The 23,324-nt window shown below is 39.5% G+C and overlaps 1 long non-coding RNA gene across 1 annotated transcript in view; it reads left to right on the top strand.

The window, feature by feature from the left end:
• Positions 1-22,294, top strand: part of LOC140849400 (uncharacterized) — a 39,718-nt gene extending 17,424 nt beyond the window's left edge. Inside the window, exons 2-3 of the long non-coding RNA XR_012131147.1 lie at positions 16,177-16,266; positions 21,172-22,294. This is a non-coding gene — a long non-coding RNA (uncharacterized lncRNA). The remainder of the gene's footprint in view (positions 1-16,176; positions 16,267-21,171) is intronic.
• The last annotated feature ends 1,030 nt before the right edge of the window (positions 22,295-23,324 follow it).

The raw sequence follows: 23,324 nt of genomic DNA, 5'->3' as shown, positions 1-23,324 counted from the left end.
ACATTCCACAATTCATTTGTCTATTCTTCTGTGAACAGACATTTGGGTTTCTTCAGTTTGGAGGCTACGATGAATAAAGCTGCCATAAACAATCTTGTTCCCATATTTTTTGTGGGCATATGCACTCATTTCTGTTGGGTATGTAATTTCTAGATCATAAGGTATATGCATGTATATATATATGTGTGCATGTGTGTGTGTTTTGAGTATTTACTTCAACATTTACATATATGTGTGTGTGTATGTTTTACTTGAACATGGACCAATTAACAGTTTTACAAAGAGGTTGTACTTGCCACTTTCTGTATCTCTCCATTGCTCCACTAGTTATGCTATTTTTTTTTTTTTGCTTCTTTTGCTTGACATACACATTTTTTTTGGTATCATTAATATACAGTTACATGAGCAACATTATGGTTACTAGATTCCCCCCATTATCAAGTCCCCACCACATTGCTCATTAGAGTCACTATCCATCAGCACAGTAAGATGCTATAGAGTCACTACTTGTCTTCTCTGTGTTATACTGCCTTCCCCATATGCCTCCCCCCCCACTACATTACGTGTGCTAATCGTGATGCCCTTTTTCCCCCTTATCCCTCCCTTCCCACCCATCTTTCCCAGTCCCTTTCCGTTTGTTAACTGTTAGTCCACTTTTGGGTTCTGTGAGTCTGCTGCTGTTTTGTTCCTTCAGTTTTTTCTTTGTTCTTCAACTCCACAGAGGACTGAAATCATTTGATATTTGTCTTTGTCTGACTTATTTCACTGAACATAATACCTTCTAGCTCCATTCATGTTGTTGCAAATGGTAGGATTTGTTTTCTTCTTATGGCTGAGTAATATTCCATTGTGTATATATACCACATACATCTTCTTTATCCATTCATCTACTGATGGACACTTAGGTTGCTTCCATTTCTTGGCTATTATAAATAGTGTTGTGATAAACATAGGGGTGCATATGTCTTTTTCTAACTGGGCTCCTGCATTCTTAGGGTAAATTCCTAGGAGTGGAATTCCTGGGTCAAATTGTATTTCTATTTTCAGTTTTTTGAGGAACCTCCATACTGCTTTCCACAATGGTTGAACTAGTTTACATTCCCACCAGCAGTTTAGGAGGGTTCCCCTTTCCCTGCATCCTTGCCAACATTTGTTGTTGTTTGTCTTTCCAATGTTGGCCATCCTAACTGGTGTGAGGTGGTATCTCATTGTGGTTTTAATTTGCATTTTTCTGATGATCAGTGATATGGGGCATCTTTTCATGTGCCTGTTGGCCATCTGAATTTCTTCTTTTGAGAACTGTCTGCTCAGATCCTCTGCCCATTTTTTAATTGGGTTATTTCCTTTTTGGTTGATGAGGTGTGTGAGCTCTTTATATATTTTAAAGGTCAACTCCTTTTGGATATGTCATTTATGAATATATTCTCCCATACTGTAGGCTGCCTTTTTGTTCTACTGATGGTGTCCTTTGCTGTACAGAAGCTTTTTAGCTTGATGCAGTCCCACTTGTTCATTTTTACTTTTGTTTCCCTTGCCTGTGGAGATATATTCATGAAGAAGTTGTCGTGTTTATATTCAAGAGAGTTTTGTCTATGTTTTCTTCTAAGAGTTTTATGGTTTCATGACTTACATTTAGGTCTTCGATCCATTTCTAGTTTCATTCTCTTACATGTAGCTGTCCAGTTTTGCCAACACCAACTGTTGAAGAGGCTGTCATTTCCCCATTGTATGTCCGTGGCTCCTTTATCATATATTAATTGACCATATCTGCTTGGGTTGATATCTGGACTCTCTATGCTGTTCACTGGTCTATGGGTCTGTTCTTATGCTGGTACCAAATTGTCTTGATTACTGTGGCTTTGTAGTAGAGCTTGAAGTTGAGGAGCAAGATCCCCCCTGATTTATTCTTCCTTCTCAGGATTGCTTTGGCTATTCGGGGTCTTTTGTGGTTCAATATGAATTTTAGAACTATTTGTTTCAGTTTGTTGAAGAATGTTGTTGAGATTTTGATAGGGATGGCATTGAATCTGTAGATTGCTTTAGGCAGGATGGTCATTTTGACAATATTAATTCTTCTTACCCAAGAGCATGGGACAAATTTCCATTTATTAGTGTCCTCTTTAATTTCTCTTATGAGTGTCTTGTAGTTTTCAGGGTATAGGTCTTTCACCTCCTTGGTTAGGTTTATTCCTAGGTAATTTATTCTTTTTTTGATGCAATTGTGAATGGAATTGTTTTCCTGATTTCTCTTTCTGCTAGTTCATTGTTACTGTATAGGAATGCAACATGTTCCTGTGTATTAACTTTGTATCCTGCAACTTTGCTTGATTCAGATATAAGTTCTAGTAGTTTTGGAGTGGATTCTTTAGGGTTCATCTACAAACAGTGACAGTTTGGCTTCTTCCTTACCAATCTGGATGCTTTTTATGTCTTTGTGTTGTCTGATTGCCGTGGCTAGGACCTCCAGAAGTATGTTGAATAAAAGTGGGTAGAGTGGTCATCCTTGTGCTGTTCCCAATCTTAGGGGAAAAGCTTTCAGCTTCTCGCTGTTAAGTATAATGTTGGCTGTGGGTTTGTTGTATATGGTAGTTATGCTATTTTATCTTTAGTTTTTTGTGTGTCCATTCCCCAACCATACTTGAACAACTTAAACACAGGTCCCTATGTTGCCTTACCCCATATGCACAATACATCGATTATTATTGCAATTAAATATTTATATTACAACAAGTAAAAGACTACATGCAGTCATAGAGCATCGCGGTTGGGGTAGGGGTGGAATCTAATGTTTAGCTCTCTTCCGCACCCAGCCCACAGTGACTCATGCCTACCCTAGCCCTATCACCTCACTTACCCAAAGAGAGGTGAATTTGAATATTCCACCAGTTCCCAACAGTACCCATGCCCAACTGAATTGCCAAGAGCCTCGGTGCATCTATGTCTGACTGGTATTATTGGGTTTTAAACTTGCTGTTATGTATTTGGTCCATGGTTAAATTGCTAGAATATTTAATAGACTAGAAAACCTCTAAAGTTCAACTCTTTTTCCTTGTAACTTTGTGCAGATTCATTCAGAAATGTTGCTACGGAAACTGTGTTCATTAACTATCCATCCTGACTTGTAAGGTGGAATCAATTAATGTTGAAGTCCTCCACCTCACCCCAGAGATAGAAAATACCTCCCAGAGAAACACCCCAAAAGATGCATGTCCCTTGATCTGTTTGTGCAGATGGAGGGTATTAGTTACACAAACACATCGAGAGAAGATAGGATTACGAAGGAAGTCCTCCAAAGTCCTCCAGCTCTCCCTGAAAGTGAATTTCTTGTCCTTCCTGTTTTTGCTTCTGAGTCTTAGATTTTTCACTGCTGTTATATTTTGATGAGTGTCATGGCACAAACCACTTTCCACCCCTTTTTGCAGGGACTGTTTTCTGCCTTTTGATGTCATTTTTAATAAAACACTGGCTCCAGACCATTTCAACACCACATCCAAAAGAAGCGCTCTGCAACCCTGAAACCATAGCCCTCCCTGAGCCAGAAGTAAAATAAAAGTCCTAGAGATAAAGTTTTCTAAAACTATGCAAAATGGACAACACATATTCCTATTATTTTCTTTTACCCCAAGACGTAAAATTAAAACATCCTTCTGATTTTTAGTAAGGACTTTTCTTCCAATCGAGAGAATCTCTTGTGTCTGTTACTTGCTGTTGCTGCCCTGTTCAATAGGAGAGGTTTTATGGGGAAAATTCTGATCTGGCAGCAGGCAGCCATTCTGTGAAATAGAGGCACTGCATTCTTCCCTCTTAAGAGATGCTTCTAAAATGTGTCCAACAAATAATTATTTCCGAACACCTTAAGGCTTTTCGTCAGCCTGCACCTCCCCGCCCCCACCCTACACCCACCCCCGGTTAGTAAAATGACTGCTATTAGAATTCAGTGAAATTTGGCATTTCACCCAGGGCCAGGGGTCAAGTTACCATTGGCAGTGCAGGATGCACAGTGTAATAATCTGGCTGCTGCTTTAGAAAGAGCTCAGGCATTTTAAATAAACCTTTTTGTCCTGTGACATTTTCAGAGGATTTACAAATGCGCCACCCAGTCCTGCCTGCCAAGTCACTCTGCCACTCACTGCTTCCCAACAAAGAAGGCATGTAGTCTCCAACGCAATACACCATTTTATTTAAATACCAAAAAACGGTGGCAAAGGAAATATAGATATTTGTAGGGGGATGCATTAATTATCATTTAAAATAAAACATGTAATTCATAGTTGAATGTTTCCTACAACTCCTAGCCCAAGAAATATGCCCCTCTTTAATCTCTATCTTAGATTTCGCTTCCCCTTACCTCTACCTTTTGTACCTACCTCTATCTTTTCCTCTGCCTCCTTTCTCCCAGCACACACACACACACACACACACACATTCCTGTTGCTCTGGGATGCTTACCTGCACATCACCATGATACCACATCTAGTTGATGTTGATCTGAACAACCTCAGAATCTATGCCTGAACAATCTTAGGATATATAATTGCTCAAACCAACCTAACACATTGGTCTCTTGTGACTATCATGCAAGTACCACTTTACTATTCTTTACATGTCCCTTCTAGGCCCATGGTACAAGGGGATAGTAGAGCTCACACTGTCATCCAATGACTCCCTCACGGAACAATGACAGTTCAACCGGGCACCATGTTTTAAAAAATAAATTTGACACAGGAAGGTTAAAGGTTAAAAAATAACACAGAAAAGTTAAAAAATAATAACAATACTAATAATAAGTCTAATGATGATAGTTAGAATAAAGCCCACATAATCCTACCCCACTAATACTAATTTGATTTTGCATATTTAATTTTACATAATTGAATGTACTGCATGGGCACATTCATTTTATGTTCATCTTTTCCACCTCACATTATACCAAACATTTTCCCATTATTCCACATAGTTTTAACATTCCATTTTTACAATGACTTCCCAATGTTTTTACCTAGTTTTGTCATCACTAGTGTCAGCTAGACATCTCATCAGTTCTGACTACACTCCTAAGTTGCCCAACTTAATATACAATAAAAGTAAATATATCAAAATATTAATAAGTACTTATTTGAGGAGATGGGATATTGGGTGAATTTTCTTCTTCCTGTTTCTATACTTCCTAAATTTTCTATAATGGACATGCATCTTTTTATTTTAAAACTTTATTTAATAATAACAACAGTACCACTTTTCAAGAGTTTATTCTACATCTGGAACTCTTCTAAGCCCTTCATTTAATACTCAACTTTATACATTTAGTCCTTATCCCAATCCTAAAAAGTAGACACTCTTACAATCCCCATTTTACAGATGAGGGAACTGAGACACAGAGCAATTAAGGTACTTTCACAAAAAGTTACAAACCTAGTAAATAGCATAGCAAGGGTTTTAACTCAGGCAGTCCAGCTCCAGAATCTACACTCTTATCCTATATCCTATACTTAAAAAAAATATAGAGAGAGTATGCTTTCTAAAAACATTTATGCTGTAACGATTTTAAAATACTCCACTGACTGGCTCCATATTGCAATGGGATCTTTTCTGTCTTTGGTATTTTGAGATTGCTTTGTGCCCAATATAGCGCCATCTCCATCATCACCATCCTCACCATCCTCATTGTCACCGTACCCATCACCGTCAACCCCAGTACCACCACTATTAAAAACCTTTATGAAGCTTTCAGTGAGCACAAAACACTGTGCCAGGCACTTGGGGAAATGCAAAATATGTAAAACACATGTTCTTTATTATTAAGAATACCAGAGCTAGTCTGAGAACGACTTCAAAATGAAAAGGCTATAGTGTGCATGACATATACATTGAGAATTGACATAAATATCTGGAAATTTTAGGCAAAAAATAAAAACTTTTACCTGAAATACAAAGTTAATTGAAGATAATACATAATGGGGGGAGGCTTTTTTTATTTAGGAAAATAGCTTCAGATCCCCTTTCTACCCTAGATAAAGGTTTTCAAAGAAAAAAAATGAAGATTAAAGTCAGCAGTATTTCCTACACTATTTCCTTATGATGTTTTCAGCCTGGATCACAGAATCCCCTAATTCTATGGCAAATTAAAAAATAACTATTTTTATATGTTATATGTGATTGTGCACAGTGAATTTAATGAAATAAGATTATGACCTTTCATTTTCCAAAATATTCTGAACACCTTTAGTAAAAGGAAGTTTTTAGTTCTAATCAGCGGGTACTAATTGTTAATATACTAAACCGTTTGCAAGTCTAAAATTAAGTAATGGTTCTGCCAGTTTATTCAAATAAATGGGTTTGCCTCATACAACTCATATGCATTTTTGAAACTTACCTCATTTATTTGGTATAATATGCTAAAAGTACACATCTATTTTTGAAGAATGAAAACCTACTTCAGCACAGAGAAGACAAGTAGTGACTCTATAGCATCTTACTACGTTAATAGTAACTACAATGAGGTGGCGGGAACTTGATAATATGGGTGAATGTAGTAACTGCAATGCTGCTCAAATGAAACCTTCATAAGACTATATATCAATGATATCTTAATTTTAAAAAAACCTTCCACTTTGCATTAAAAATATTTTTTTAGCTTTTATATATGTATATTTGCCTTCAAATAGGTACTAAAACTAAGCTAATAAAATGATGAAGGCTAAGATGATGTCCTTAGGAAACCATTTTAGCTGATATTAAAAATAATTTGTAGGTAGTATGTAAATTGAATATAAAATTTTTTTCTGAAACACTTGAATGTATTTAATTATGATTAGTGCCTTCAAGCACTTTCAGTATCTGCATGACATCTTGTTTAGACTATTAAATTATTTTTCTTCATAGATAATCAAAAGTAAACTTCCATGAATTTGGAATCCATGGTGTCTGATCAATGAAAATGTTTTCAGATTATAATGTACTCCTAATCAGAAGGCTTCTCTGTCCTTTCTCAACTCTGACTTTATAGGTATCCTTCACCATGGTTCTAGTAAAATCTCCCTAAATGAGGCCCTTCTTTGGAGCAGATTTATTTTCCTCTTATATCGAGTCAGTATTTCTTTCGATTCTTTTCCTAATATCTTACTTTTTGAGGTGACTTTAATTTTTGCCCATCCATATAGCCAGTCTCTCATTTATTGCATTTATATATCCTATGAAAATAATGTATTTCAAGTTTTATAAAAGTGAAATATAGTGATGCTTTTAATTTAGGAAATTTCCTTTCTGTGAAAAATGGAAGAAGCATTTTCACATATTCACTTATTTTTATAATAACTTTTAAGCTTTAAAAGCCTGGGGAATTGATTTATCTTATGGAAATAAAGTTGAAAAATAAAAATGAAAAATTGCAGGGTTCACAAATACTCCACAGATGAACTATTACCTCTTTCACTTAGTATTCAAGTCCTTCTATAACCTGACCCCTGACCTGCCTTCTAATCTTACCTTCCACTCCTTCTCAAAAGCACTCTCTTTAGAACTTAAGTTCAAGTCATTATTCCAGGGTCCTTACATATAAAATGGGTCAATAATCTTTATTTCTACTTGTTGTCATATAAATTAAGCACAAAAGCACCCAGCATAGAGGTTAGCACATAGCAACCATTCAAAAAATAAGAGGAGGCATCGAAGTCACTCAGATCTGGATCTGAATCCAGAAAATTGGCCATGGTAACATCATTTCCCTTTCTCAGAGCCTCAGTTACCTCATCTGTAAAATAGTTACATTATTAGACGGGATTCAACTTAAAGCACCTAAACCAGAGCATGTAAACACGTTATAGGTGGATAAATGTATGCTTCTCTCCTCGATATATAAAGCAAGTGAAATAGACATAGATTTCCAGAGATTCACTTTAAATCCACAGAGATCAGTTCACCTCTCCATACCAGAGAATGTGTGCTCTCTGAAGGCAAAGGCAAAACAACTTGCTTAGAATTGCTTTCCAAACTTTATTCTAGAGCTCAGCTCTTCTCAGAATTGCTGATCTGAAATCTGGCCACCTATCAGACCTGGGTTTGGGCACAGTGGAAAATGAGCAGTAAGGACCTTGGCTTTTGCCTGAGACAATAATTTAGACACAGCATAATCCATTTATAAAGTTTACTAGGGCAATTCTTACCTTTAACACACCTTCTACCCTAGGTCACTTCTCTTTGGGAAATGGGAGATGGCAGGCTAGATAAAGTAAGGGTAGCTCCTTGTTTCTTGAAATAAATATGAAACATTACATTCACCTGTTTGTAAGTTTAGAATCAGGAACATAAGAGTTTATGGAATAAACACAGCAGAGTCTTAAAATGGAAACCTGACTCCCTGTTAGTGCCTAGTCACAGACATTTAATGTCAGGAAGCAGAGGAAAGGAGAGGAGCAGGTCAGCTAAGGAAGGAGTCAGAGGAGACGAGAACCATTTGATGGAGGAGAAAGAAGGATCAAACAAGGGAAAGGGGGAAAGGAAGGGACTGTAGAGGAGATGATAAATTCATGGGAAGAAGAGGTGAAGTTCTGATGCTGAGGAATCAGATCCAACAGGAACAGGAAAGAAAATTAATTTATCGGGTGCCAGGAACCCTGAACGAAACACTTTCCCATCTAATTATGATTCCTGTATTTCACATGAGGGAAATAAACAGTGATGAAGTTACCTTTACAGAGTGGTTTGAACAAAAATTCATGTCTCTGATAACATGAGAAAAAAGAAGACAAAGAAAGAACTCACTACCATTATTTCATTTGACCCTCATCCATGGTCTTATCTCATCAGCAGTGTATCCACGAGGTTTCTAGTCAAGTATAGTCACAGGAATAGAAACCTCAGCTCTCCCATTTGTAGGTAGAGAAAGATTATGTTTTGTTCATTCTTTGTATTCTAGAACAGCAACTTGAACACAACAGATACATCACAAAAGCTAGTTGAATTTAACTAAATAGATTGTATATTACTATAGAACACTCATACAAATTTTTTTATAACAATGAAGGCTTAAGGCCTTGGATAAGCAAACTCTCACCTTTCAGTTAACTACCTCTGAAAATATCCTACCTCCTCTCCTGCATTTGGTTTCCTGTCATGAATTATTGATGCCATCAGGATTCATAAAGCTAACAGAATTCTTCTTGCAAAATAATGGATGGAAGAAAACAACCCTCCCGGAGCATTTTATTACCTAAACCCCTTATCATACATATTGCTTGGTGTCTTTGCTTATTTTCCAATGATACTACGTCTGGTTCTTCAAAATGAACTGTCCTGTTCCTTTCATGTACCCCCCAGGCAGGCTTTATGAACTCCAGGGGTTCAAATAATGCTTCACTGAGTTTAGAAATGCCCTCTGTATGTCTGCTTTTAAAAATTGAATTATCACCCTCATTCTTCAAGTGTTTCTGGAAATTAACCTTTTTTAAAGTAAAGAATCCATAGATTAGATTGAAAACATAGTCCTGTGTCCCTTTTTTGTTCTAGTTTAGATTCCCCTTATCTTTTGTTTAGATAAGCTTATTACCTGGTTTCTCTGCCCACAACTTTTTCTCTTCAAATCATCCTTCACACTGATGCCAGAACGATACTTGTAAATCACAACTTTGCTCAGGTCAGCTTAGAAAACAGAGTCCCTCCCCTCTCTTGCCTGTGGAATAAAGTTCCAACGTCCTGGCTATAGTATTCAAGATCTTCCAAAGTCCAACACCAGCCTACCTTTCCTACCTCAACACTTTAAATCTATCCATGCACCCCACATTCCAAGCTCAAACCATCAGCTGAATATGCCATGCATTTTCTAGCCTCAGTATCATGTTCATTGCATTTCTTCAACCTAGATTGCTCTTCCACCCATTCTTCATCTGGAAAAATCTATATTGTCCTACCTCAGCATAAATCCACCTACAATATCCACAAGTAAGATCAATTATCCCTTTTCTGGGTTCCCATGAGCTTAACTAAAAATATACATCTTGCTTAAAATAAGGGAAAAGCATTTCCTGGTGAAGATGATGGCTCATCTTCATGGCTGGGCCTCAAGTATTTAATGAAAGTAGGCTTCATTGCCCTCCTTTTACCTCTACCTTGTACTGTGGTTGCCCCATCTGCAAGGACTCACAGACCAAAAGGCTCCAAGTCTAGGACTCAGGGTTTTCCACAGCAGGTCAGGATCCCAGTGCCAGACCCCAGCACAGTCGAAACATGCTCAGGAGAAATGCTGGACAGGAATGAAGGGATCAGGAAGGTGGTGGAGAGAATGGAAGAGACCAAGACAGGCAGGCAGCAGACAGTAGAGGCTAATGGAGATGGATGCCTCTGTAATGTTAATGGGCTGAGAGCCTTGCACCCGAAGGCTGACTTCTCTGCTGGCCTGAGCACACTCCCTCAGACCTCTGGTGACTCTTCTCAAGCCAAGGACTTGAATCCCAGCTTAAGCTACACCATCCATCCTTTGCTAGAACCAAATGTATTGAGAGCCATGAGGGAAATTGTTTGTTTTCAACCATCCACCATACTTTGGTGATATGTGTGAGCTTTGGGGAGCGGAAAGGGAGTTGGAGATATGGAATGCCTTTATCTCCCTTACTGTGTCAACATACTATGATGCTTTTAGTAGGATTCATTTTAGACATCTTAAAATCAGTGTGGGATTTTAAGAGAGGATTTCCCACAGGACAATCCAAGTGATATCATGATCATATTAAGATCTGTATGGGCAGGGGATTCTTAACCATATGGCACCATGGATAAGAAGCTTATCCCCTCTACCAGATAACCTAATTTGAGTGTAAAAGGAAAAGGGTAATTCCTGTTGAGACCGTAGAATTTTGGCTGTAAGTAATTAAATTCACAAGGAATGAACACCCTTTTAAACAGCCCCTTGGCTCTCTGATTATGGGGGAGTAGCCATCTCCTCTTCCTCAACACAGGCCTGGAAAATAGATCCTCATGTGGCAGCAGAAAGGAAGACACTTCACAGAACTAATGATCACAGTATCGGACTACCTGTTTGGGGAAGCTCTCCAGGCAGTGTTTATCAACTCCTTGCCTTTCTTCCTCCTAAACACAGAAGAAAAACAATGTGGAATCCTGAAGTGCATTTCAGAAAACTGCAAATCTCAGGATTAAAATCAGGGACAATCAGAGCTATAGAAACCAGCAAGTTTCTATAAAATGGATGCTGACATACAACTGTAGGAAATGCCAGAATCAAGATCCACAATGTAAGGGGGGAAAACATAAGCCTCTTAAATATTTTGACTGATTTTCCCCTGAAACCTTTCAGAGATATAGTTATATATTTAGATGATGTCTTCCTTCTCATTAAGGAAGACATGTCATCTATAAAAATAACCATAGGAGGCAACACAGGGAGCTACGTTCTCTAAGATTTATATATAATATGTGTTTGATGAACAGAAAAGGGGGAGACTTCCCTGCTTTCCTGGCTGGGGGAGTGGAGATGACTGCATTGGGTAAGGGGGAGGTACAAATGGAACGATGTCTGCAAGGATTTTGGCAAGCAAACATGAGTGTGAAGGGCATTCTAGGAGAAGAGAGCAATGTGAATAGAAGCTTAGAGACAATTCCACTCCGTTGATGGGTGAATTCATGAGTTACAATAACAATACGAAACTGAAATGGAAGGATGAGGCAGGACCAAATCACAAGGCCTTGAGCACGGTGAGCCTGGAGTGCCAGCTGCTCAGTCTCAAACAGTAAACAACGTGAAGTCACTGAAGGTTTATGGGCAGTAATGTGATCCAAGCTATGATTTTTTTTTTGATTCATTGATTGTTCTTTTTCCAGGCGAGAAGGCAGAGAATAATTTAACCAGGAAGGAGATTAGAAAGATTGTTCGGAACACTACTGCAATAATCTGGTGAAAGGGAATGATGGTTTGAACTAGCAAAATAGAAACATCTGGTGATGCTACTACTGACACTGATAGTCTGAAGTAAGCAAAGAAATCTTTAAATTGATTAATTCAAGCAGCACTGTCAGTATGAGCATCTTAAATAGGTCTGGATATGGGACTCCAAATGTTTTTGCAGTTCACTGGACTAAAAGGCAAAGTCCACAGTGACTGGCTTCTGAAAGGCTGACATAGCTATTAATGGAAGAACCAAGCACCCCAGTCCCTGCCAGGAAAATAGTCATTCCTGTAGCCACAGACTTCAAACAGCATCTTCAAATATTAGATAAAATAAATGTAGTAAGAAACAGATGATCAAATAAAAACCTGTTGTAGAATTCACACAAAAGGAGAAATATCAATGATCTACAATACTTTTTAAAAATTGAAACCTCACTGACAACAAAGAAAAACAAACAAAAAGACAACATTTCTTACCTATCAATTTTCTAAAGATTTAAAGATCTTTTTAATATTCAGGTTAGTGAAGAACATAGCCATTTGGCAATATGTAATACAATCTTAAACTTGTTCATACTCTTTGGCTCAATAATTCCATTTTTAAGGGATTAATCTTTTGTATTTGTAAATATTGAGTTTGTTTATATTACTGAAAATTAGAAGTAACCCTAAGTCCATAATTGGGGATTTCTTAAATAACTTTTGCCTTATCCATATAATGAACTACTACATAGCCATAAAAGTATGCTACAATAATTATGTGGTGACTTGGAAATTAGTTCATTATATATTAACTAGAAAAAATATATGAACAAAACAGTATACGAAATATAATATCATTTCTGAAAAATATATGGTATATGATTGAAAAACTATACCATGTACTAAAGTTAACCATGCTTATCTCTGGAGGGTCAGGTAGGTTATGGGTGATAATTACTCCTTTTTATATATCTTTTTTCATAAAGTCTCTATAGCAAACATTTACTGCCATAATAAGAAAATGGGGTAATTTTAAAACAGAACTGGTTAGTAGGCCTCACTGTAATCATTGTAGCATCACTATAATTATTGTAAGCATTTGTGGAGCACCTCCTATTGACCAGTAGATCTAGGTGATGGGAAAGCAAGCAATATCCCTGCTCTCCTGGGACTTGCAATTTAGAAGATATTATTTGTATTGCTCCATCAGTTAAACTGGGGAAGATAGTGCCTTTCCAGCAGGATCCTTCAAGGGCAATATAACAATCAAATTGCCTTCAGCAAAAAGAAAATTTAGGAGTTCACAAAACTGAAGTCCGTGAGTGACTGGCTTCACACATGGCTAGAGGGCTTGGAGTCTGCAGGACTTGGCATCTCACAAAATTGCAGCCTCCTTTTCTTTGTGATTGCTCCATCAGGAGTCAGGCTTTCCTGATAGCATCAAAATGGCTCCTCCAGACTTATTTCCTATGTCCTTGACAACCTGAGGCAGAAATACAGATATGGTCTTTAAAACAGATTAAAGAAAAAGAAAATAATTAAGTCCTGTTGGGTCTGACAGTGTCATGTGCCCTCCCTGCACCACTCCCACATCCTGAGGAACACAGTGCTTTCTGACCAGTCAATCCCAGCACCTATGGCCTTCCTGGACTTGGACTGAGAGCAGAGGATAGGTTTCCCCCCAGAAGAATCATAATGCTGTTACCAAACAAACAAGGAATGGATGCTGAGATTGCAAAACAGCTAAGGTGTCCACTGCGGCCTCATGGCTGAAGCACAGAGGCAAGATGAGCGAGTTGGAGTCCTTACTTCAAAGAATGAAACTTAATCCAAAAACCAAGCTACATTTGACATTCTACTTTTTTTCAAGTTTATTTTTTTTTATTGAAGTATAGTTGATATACATTATTATATTACTTTCAAGTATATGACACAGTGTTTCAACAGTTACCCATATTATTAAATCCGACTAGTGCAGTTACTGTCAGCATAGGAAGATGTTACAGAATCATCGGCTGTATTCTCCATGCTGCACTTCCATCCCCGTGACCAACTTTCATTTTGATTGAGATTTTCTCTATCCCCTCCCCCATCCCAGCCCCCCCCCACCACGGTAACCACCAGTCGCTTCTCAGAGTCTCTGAGTCTTGCTGTTTTGTTGCTCACTCTGTTTTGTTTTGTATTTAGATCCCACAAAGATGTGAAATCACTATACTTAATGCAAGCAGGTGATGTGAATGTTACCAGGCACAGTTACTTTCAGACTTACATCAAATTATAGATAGATTTTGAAAACATAGTTACTTAGATCTGTATTTTGCCATATGAATTCTGATCTCATACATATTACAAGTGAGAAAGAATCATCCACGCTAGAACTCTGTTCGTCTGGCTAATGATATGAAGGGGGGAATCCAAATCTTGCCTTAACCATAAGGCCAGGACAAGAACTCTGACCAATCTCTTTCTTTAAGCATTTCTGCTGCACCCTGAGGACTCTCTACCTCATATAATTCCAGCTAACAACTTTACAGACTTTTAACATTTCACTGTGAATGAAGCACACTTAATTTTAATAGATCAACTCATAAACACCTCACTTTTGCTCTAGCTGAAGATTAAACAGTGTCTATCCATAGGAATAACTAGCTGGTTAGCAACATATATCCAAGACTAATGTTCAGTTTCAGGATTTGAGTACATGGAGGGTGCTGGATTTGGGGAATAAGATCAAGTACTTGTATTTAGGATTAGGGTGTAAGATCAGAACTGGTTGAGTAGAAAGTCCAATTTGATGCTGAATGAATAAGTCTAAGTCACTGCCCTTAATAGCTTCCTTTCCACCTGCGCATTTGGTCAAAGACCCTATAAGCAGCTGCGTCCACGATTCCATGGCTTGGGGACTTCCTCCAGGTTCCACCTCCCATTCTTTACTTTGAACCCTATTGTTTTGGTCTAGTTTCCCTGGTTCCTTCCTGTTTCCTTGAATCTGGGTTTTCCCGCTTTTCCTATTCCCTTTGGGTTGATCCTGGTTGCCTGGCTTGCCTCGCCTCATCTTAGACCTTTGAAGATGAGCTCTGCAGGCCTGGACCAGACGTTCCACCCCTTGCCTGGGCCTGGCCATGACGTTCCGACTGGCCTGGGAGCAGCCTGTGTCCAGCAGCAGCTTGTCTGAGAAGAGAGACTGAGTTCTCTTGGATGGAGTTCCTGGAGTCCCTTTAGTCTAAGATGAGGATTGAATCTAGGATGGGAACTCAGTGACAAGCATTAATTGAGTACCTATTATGTGCCAAGTACTATTGTAGGTGCAGGGACTAAAGCAAAATCTCTGGTTTCATGGAGTTTGTAATAGAGAGTGGGAAGGACAAATATATAAACAATTAGATAAAACAATAATTACAAGTCCAGTTAAGATTGTGCTATAGCGAAAATAAAAGAGAGTGGTCATAGACAGATTCTAGTGTGATCAGGGAAAATATCTTGAGGGGAGATATTAGTGACAGAGGAGTTGGCCTTGGGAAGACTTGGAGGAAGAGAGTTTAGAAATAGAGGGAGCATCATCTGTGGAGTTTAACAACAAAGCAAAACTGAAAGAACAAAACAGCAGCAGACTCACAGACTCCAAGATGGGACTAGTGGTTACCAAAGGGGAGGGCTGGGAGAGGGCGGGTGGGGATGGAGGGAGAAGGGGATTGAGGGGTATCATGGTTGGCCCACATGGTGTGCAGGGGGTCATGGGGAAGACAGTGTGGTTCAGAGAAGACAAATAATGACTGTGGCATCCTACTGCACTGATGGGCAGTGACTGCAATGGGATATGGGGTGGGGGACACGATAACAGGGGTTAATGTAATAACCACATTGTTTTTCTTGTGAAACCTTCATAAGAGTGTATATCAGTGATACCTTAATAAAAAATAAAAAAGAAAGAAATAGAGGTAGCAATGGATATAAAGATCCTGAGATAGAAATAAGCCTGGCATCCTCCAGGGATGGAAAAAAGACCAGTGGGGCTGGAACCCAGAGACAAAGCCATGATCAGCAAAGAAGTGATTTGCTTTGGACATGAAAGGATGCAAAGCCAGCTCAAGCTGTGCCAATTTTCTCCACAATTCAACCAGAACTGAGACATAAAAATTATGATATGTACTTGTACGTATTTGTGTGGGCACAAATCTCATTGGCAGTTCTGATAAACAAACGTAGGATCAGTGGGGTCTCCTTGACGCCTATCACAACTGTGAACATGGCCTCTGATAACATTGTTTTGTCACTTTTCACTCCCACCCACAATGAAGGCAGATAAATGGCTTCCTGACAAATGGCCCCCAGTTCCAGGGCCTGGAGATCTGAAGGAAGGAGACGTGAGCCTTGGAGCACTTCTCAGGGTGAGTTCCTTGAAGGGTTCATGGCCACCAGCTCTCTGAACCAGCTTCAGAAAGAACCACTACATCATTTCTTCTGAAAAATTAGATTTTGCTTTGCAGCTCATTAAATTTTCAAAAGGTTTATGGAATAGATTCCAGACTAAGTAGGTGCCATTGTAATTTAAAACAGAAAATATCTGATCATAAAAATAATAGGGATTTTAAGTGGGAAATACCTTACATTTGCCTGTGTCTAATCACAGTGCCCTGGAAAAGGCAAAAAGTCATCCTTTGTGGGAGTGGATTCTCACCCAGATAATATTCTTTCCAGGATGACAGTTGCTGAGGGTTGAATAGTGTTCCCTCAAAATTCACATCCACTCAGAACTTTAGAATGCAACCTTATTTAGAAATAGAGTCTTTGCAGATATAATTAGATAAGATGAGGTCACAGTGGATCAAGGTGGGCCCTGAATCCACTGACTGGTGTCTTTCTATGTAAGAGAAAGGAGAGGGCGATCCAGACACACAGACACACACGCAGGGAAGACGAAGATGGAGGCTGGGACTGGAGCAGTGTGGCAACAACCCCCGGATTGCCGCTGACCCCAGAAGCTAGGAAGAGGCAGGGACGGATTCTTCCCTAGAGACTTCAGAGGGAGTGTGACCCCACCAACACCTTAATTACAGACTTCTAGCCTCCAGAACTTGAAGAGAATAAATTTCTATTGTTTGTGGTGATTTGTTCCCGCAGTGCCGGGAAACTAACCCAACAGCTATAGGTGACTTTGCCCTGGCACCAGGACGGAGAGGGAAGGCACCCGTCTGCGGGAATCACCTGGATCTACACCAGCAAAATCGAAAATGGAGTGGTTATTTGATGAATTTGGCCACCAACGATTTGGGAATAGAGGCTTGAATTGTACAGGGGTTAAAAGTTGGGGCTTTGGGTAATCAGAAAGTCAGGGCTGGCTCTTCACTCTGTCATTTACCTTGTGCAAGTTTCTAAACTCTAAGCCTCAGCTCTTCATAGATAAAATGGGGACTTACTTGGTAAGGTGGCTGTGAGAGTTGAGAGGGGAAACATCTGTGCAGAGCTGAACAAGTGCCCGCCCCATAATTAAGCCCCCAACAAGGGAGCTGTTATCATCATCGCTGTGTTACCATCACTCAGACACGCCTCTGGTCCCCGGAGGGTTGTGTCCACGCGCTCTCTGGAGTCTCTTGCCCTTCCTCCCTATGTGCAGCGGCCCCGGAGCAGCACCAGCCCGTAAACCAAAAGCACTAAACGTTCCCTGATTATGAATGATAGATGCCCTGGCTATGTACACAGAGTCCAGAACACAAAAACTGTATTTTTAAACAACTTCTTGCCTGTCCCAAGATATAAATATATATCCCGAAAACATTTATTTTTTAATATAAAATTTGCTTTGGACGTGAAAGAGGACCCATAAAGTCAGCTTAAGCTGTGCCAGTTTTCTTTTTTTACTTTTCCAGTCCCAGGCTCCATCTTCACATCCTCCTCTGCATGTGTGTCTGTGTGTCTGAATCTCCCTCTCGTTTCTCTTATAAAGAAAGACACCAGTCGGTGGATTCAGGGCCCACCTTGATCCACTGTGAGCTCGTCTTAACTAATTATACCTGCAAAGACCCTATTTCTAAATAAGGTCACATTCTGAAGTTCTGAGTGGATGTGAATTTTGGGGGAACACTATTCAACCCTCAACAACTGTCATCCCGGAGTTTAAGGACCATCATAGTCTCAATGACAATATTTATCGAGAGGTCATCATATGCCAGGCGCTTCCCAAATGTTATTTCAGCAAACCAGACTATGATCAACTTTTTGTATAGATAAGGAGGTTGAGGCTCAGAGAAGCTTCTAACTGGGGGTTCTAGGCTGATTCCAAATTAAGCTGTAGATAAAGGCAGTGTTTAGGAAGGGAATGAGGGAGGCAGGGGTGTTGTAATAAATACTCAGCTCTCTGAAAGGCAGGATGACATGACGAAGAGCCAGAATGAGGCACCCAGAGGCTTGCCTGAGCTCTCTCTGGGCTCCACCGTCACCCAACTAAGTGACACGGTTTTTCTCTGGGCCTCAGTGTCTCTACCTGTGAAGCAAGAAAAGTGAACGAGGTCATCTCCAACAGCATTTTCAGCTGTTAATCAAAATCAGAATTTTTAAATCAAAGTTTTATGATACACAGTAGCATTAACTTTAGTCTTTTCTAGCAAAGCAAGTTGGAAAAAAGATTAAAGATGCTGAAGTTGAATTTTCCCAAATTCTTAATATTTACAACACAGTATTGTAATTTTGTTTTTTATGACACTGATCCTACTCCTTTATTTCTGTAGTTAGCTCATATCAAAACAAAAGCTGGGGCATTTTTCACTAAAATTGTCTTTTTTTTCTTTTTATGTAGGAAAATCTGAGTAATAGCAAAATAAAAATAATATTGCTTCATATTTAAATAGTATCTTTGATCTGAGGCTTTCCTGTATGGTTTCTTGTTATAAGCCATGCATATTATTTTTTTCTTTTGGTAGGTCACATTAAAGTACTAGGATGTGTAGGCCACTGATATTACAGGAGCTCTTCAAGGTAACTCAGCTACATTTCATAATAAACTTAGCCTTTTGCTTCAATTGTACTTTACTTCAGGAAGTGCTGAACCTTTTGTTAGGTGGTGTTTCATCACCCTGTGTATTTTATAAGTAAAAAAACCAAATCAAGGCCAATTTTAAAGAAGAATCCACATATTTGTGATGTTTATTAGTAATAGTAGCAAGCATTTATTAGGTGTCTACCCTATTCCAAGCATCACACGAAGTGCCTTACAAGAGTTAACCAATTTAAGGCTCACAGCCCTATGAAGAAGGAGTGACACCCCCATTTTACAGAAGAGAAAACAAAGGCACAGAGAAGGGAGTGACCTGGTTCAAAGGCTGACCACTGGTTACTCACAAAGCTGGGACACAGCAGCAGCAACCTGGCCCCAGGGCGCAGTGGGCACCTCTACCCTCTTATGAGAAAGTCATTGAAGTCTGGTAACTTGAACATTTGCACACACTCACTGTCCAAGGTGACACCCAACAGCATGCCCACCCCAGGAGGAAATGTACAACTCTCTCTGCCCATATCACTGACTGGCTCCACTAACATGCTCTGTGCTTCCTCTGTACTGAGTACCAAGTTGAAGACACCACTAGACCACACTACTCTTTTGCATCTAATATTAATCACTTCAGCTGTCAGATACTTGATCCTCATACCTTATTAAAACATACAACAAGAAAGAGCAAAGTTTGTGTTTGGCTTTATTTCTGAGCTGACTGAGTTTCACATCAAATATCTCATCTCTTTCCAACATATAATCCAGTGACTTCCAAAACCCCATTATTATTTTCAATGTATATTCATGCATTGTAAGACATTAAAAAACAAAGACAAAACCTGAAAAAACCTGAACAAAACCTCCCCATCTGCCAAGTCCATTCTGAAACATTTGTCGCTATTTTTTTATTCCTTGGAATTACTCTAGGTCACATTGGTTAAAATTGTTATCATCTGTGAAACATTTTGAATCCCTAGACTCAGAAGCACATTGGTCAATGATTTTTAGTGAGTGATCTTACCAGACATAACCGTACTCCTACGATGTCAACTCTAACTCAGGGGAAAGGCCTTCATTCCTCCCCCAGAGGAAGGTGGAATGACCTTTGAAGCTGATGGAACTGGCTGAGGAGCCGTGTTACTGACTGTTCTGCAATCACTTTTCATGAAACTTGTAAAGACACAGAGTTCAGCAGCAAAGCAAGCTTCTGGCTTATTTCATTTTTTAAAGTTTATTTGATCATTTCTTTCTTTATTCCATGCCTTGCTCCACCAAGGATTTGAAGCTCATGCAATTTTGTAAGGTATGCTGCTTAAGAGTTTTTATCTTCCAAGTGACAGATTTATTCATAGCTGTAGGCAATGCTTTTCTCGTATTTCTGACTTCCCTCCAATCTTGTGTCACGAAAAATCTTAGACCCAAAAAAAGTGACTGTTTCTCCCAACAGAACCCCTCCCCACTCCCTACCAATTTCCGAGGGAATCTCTTTAAAAGAATCCAGAAATTAAATTTAGAACTATCTCGCATAAACACAAGAACACAAAAAAAGGGGGATAATTTAGTGTGTAGAAACTGCCTTTATCTTCTTGTATTTACTTCTATTATTAAGGAATACATGAGGCCCACCTCCCCATCTGCCAAAAAGGACTTCAGGCATTCCAAGTTATCCAGCACTGCGAGGGGAGGAGGGGCACGGGGATGGGGGCTGGGCGCGCAGACCCACAGAGCCGGGCCTTGTCATAAGCATTCTTTCCAAAGGAAACCAGGCTAAAAGGCTGATAAACCCCAATCTCCTCTCACAGCTTGCCTTTGGAGCCCCTTAATGCAACTCCCTCGTTTGTTCATCAGCACTTTATGAGAAAATAAACAAAAACACTGCCTGTTTCCTCATTGTCAGCACATCAGAACACTTCCTGCTTAGAGAGGCCACCATCCCACCCTAGAGTCAGGGGTCCACTCTTTATTTTGCCTCAACTTTTTAACAGCTCATTTTCTAAACTGAATTCCAAGGACTAATCAAATCTGAAGCCCCCTCTGGGTGGGTTAGGCATCCCAGACTCCACCGCTCCACAGGGCAGGAGGCTTCTCTAGAAAGGTCAGGAGTGAGTGAGGTGCACTGAGACAGTGGAAATTCTTCCATTTTCCCCAGTCTTATTTTACTGAAAAAAAAAAATTTTTTTTAAGTCATAAAAGTAGGCTGAGAAAAAGGGGAAACACTTAAAATAACATTTCACCCAATCACCAGTTCTATCAGCTACGAAAACTCTGTAACTGTTATAACATTTTCAAATCAATTCAATTTTTTCAGATGTTTCACTAAATCTGTCTACTAGAAGAAGAAGGAGAAAGAGAATGAAGGAATAGTCACTGCAAATATAAGAGCTGAAATGTTGTGACTCCTGTGTTTAAATTCCCAGTGGCTCAATGGTCCCCTGTGAGAGGCCTGGCTTCGGGAAATCCCTTCTTGAGAGGATGATGTTGGAAGAAGGAGCAGGTGGACACAGTCTAGCTGAAGGATGAAGCCAAGATTTTGGATGGATAGTGCAAAGTTTCAATAGCTTGGAAGCATAGTGGGTGTCCCCCATGTCAACCCTTAGCAGTCTGGCATTTAAAATACACAAATACTATGGAGCTGTGGTTAATTGTAGGGAGTAGCCTCTGGGACCCAGCATGCCAGGTTCACAGGGTGACCCCAGCATATTCTAGCTCCAAACTCTCAAACAAGTCCCTTGAACTCTCTAAGCCTCCATGTCTGCCTCACAGGGATGTTAGAACAATTGAGCACATGGAAAGGGCAGAGAACTATGCCATTGGGCTCAATAAATGTTAACTGTCATGTATCAGATGACAGTGGATTCCAACATTTCTTACACTGTACAGATTATCAGCATAATCCTAAGGGACTGCTTTAAAAAAGGGGGGAAGGTTGGGGAGAAATACAGACACAGTGAAAATTAACTTTACTGTATTTGCTGAGGAGTAGAATTCAGTATAAGTTCCCTCTTAGACTTCACATAATAGGGGTTATTATCACAAAACGAATACCTCATTCAGATACAAAGCAAACTCCTAACAAGAGCCTAAGGCTCTAGCATATTGGAAAACCAAAATCCTAGGGAAAAGGTAAACGTTGCCACTTATTGTGTGATCATGTGACCTCGAACAAAGCATTTAACCTCTTGGTGTTCTCATCTTTAAAAAAAAGAGTAGTTGCACAAAGAGGCATCAAAGATTTCTGAGCACCCAATTTCACCCCGACATTCTATGGTTCTCTCTGATTTCATGCACTACTGCCTGAAGCAGAATAACACAAAATTAGAGTAACAGCCCCCAGCCATCACAACCTAGGGTAGACTATTTTGCACTGTATCATCTAGACTCCTGTGAATATGCTATTGTTGAAAGCCTTTTGGTCTTGTCTCTCAAGCTAGATTAAAATACCTTTGAAAATTGAGATCATGCATCATTCTTATTATCCATCATCCTCTGCCCAGCTCTTAACACATAGTAGCCATCAGGAATGCATATAAGTGGAGCCTAATTCCACAAGCCATATATGTCCATCCATATTACGGCTTTATAGCTATGCTAGGTACTTGTTGATCAACCACAGCAACTAACCCAAAGCAGACATCAATGAGACTAGCCAGGCATGTGACTCAATAACGTGTATTTCTAGCCTTTCATTCATCCACAAATATTTATTTAATAGCTATGATGTGCCAGGCACTGTGCTAGATTTGGAGATGCTTTATACCACCATCACAGCCCTGAAGGTCCTCACATGGGCAATGTGTAAGTCACTAATGTACCAATGGAGCATAACTAGAAACTGAACTGGACCAACAACCTTCTTTTTTCCCCAAACCATGCCTCCCCTTGCATGTGAAGGGACTTCACAGTTCATCCCTGGAGTTTTATTAGTATTTTCTCATGTCAATAGGTGTGGTGTTACTAAGTTTAAAAAAAAATTCATTTATAGGGCTTGGCACAAGTCTTAAACCTAGTGTTTAGCAACAATAGCTTGGCCTTTCTTAAAGCAGAACTATGCTGTAGACTGGTGGCTCCTATTCCTACAAGCCTTCTGAACTTAACATTTCCTGCTGCTGTGTTTCTGTTCTTAAGTACATCAGCAAAATACTCCATGGTCTGTAAACTATCTGTAAACCAACTGACAGGCATCCAGTGCAGACCATGTGTGGACATTTCTTTGCCCCTATCACTGCCCTCAGATGATGCTCTGAAAGTAAAAGTTCATCAGATGCTGACCGAGTTCACAATAGACCCGCACTGTGAATTCCTCAGGCTGAGGGGCCATTTGCTACTACTTATCACTCCTCCTGCTTATCAGCCATGGAGCGACTTTCCTCCATTTAAATAGCAGCCTGTTTCCCTCCTATGGCTCCATCCCAGTTGCCAAGGTCCTCTAAATGCTAATCACGAGATAGAGAACACTCTGTG

The sequence above is a fragment of the Manis javanica genome, chromosome 5 (assembly GCF_040802235.1).
Source record: "Manis javanica isolate MJ-LG chromosome 5, MJ_LKY, whole genome shotgun sequence".
Lineage (NCBI taxonomy): Eukaryota > Metazoa > Chordata > Mammalia > Pholidota > Manidae > Manis > Manis javanica.
Note: the sequence above shows the minus strand (reverse complement) of the source record. Positions and strands in the feature narration are given on the sequence as shown.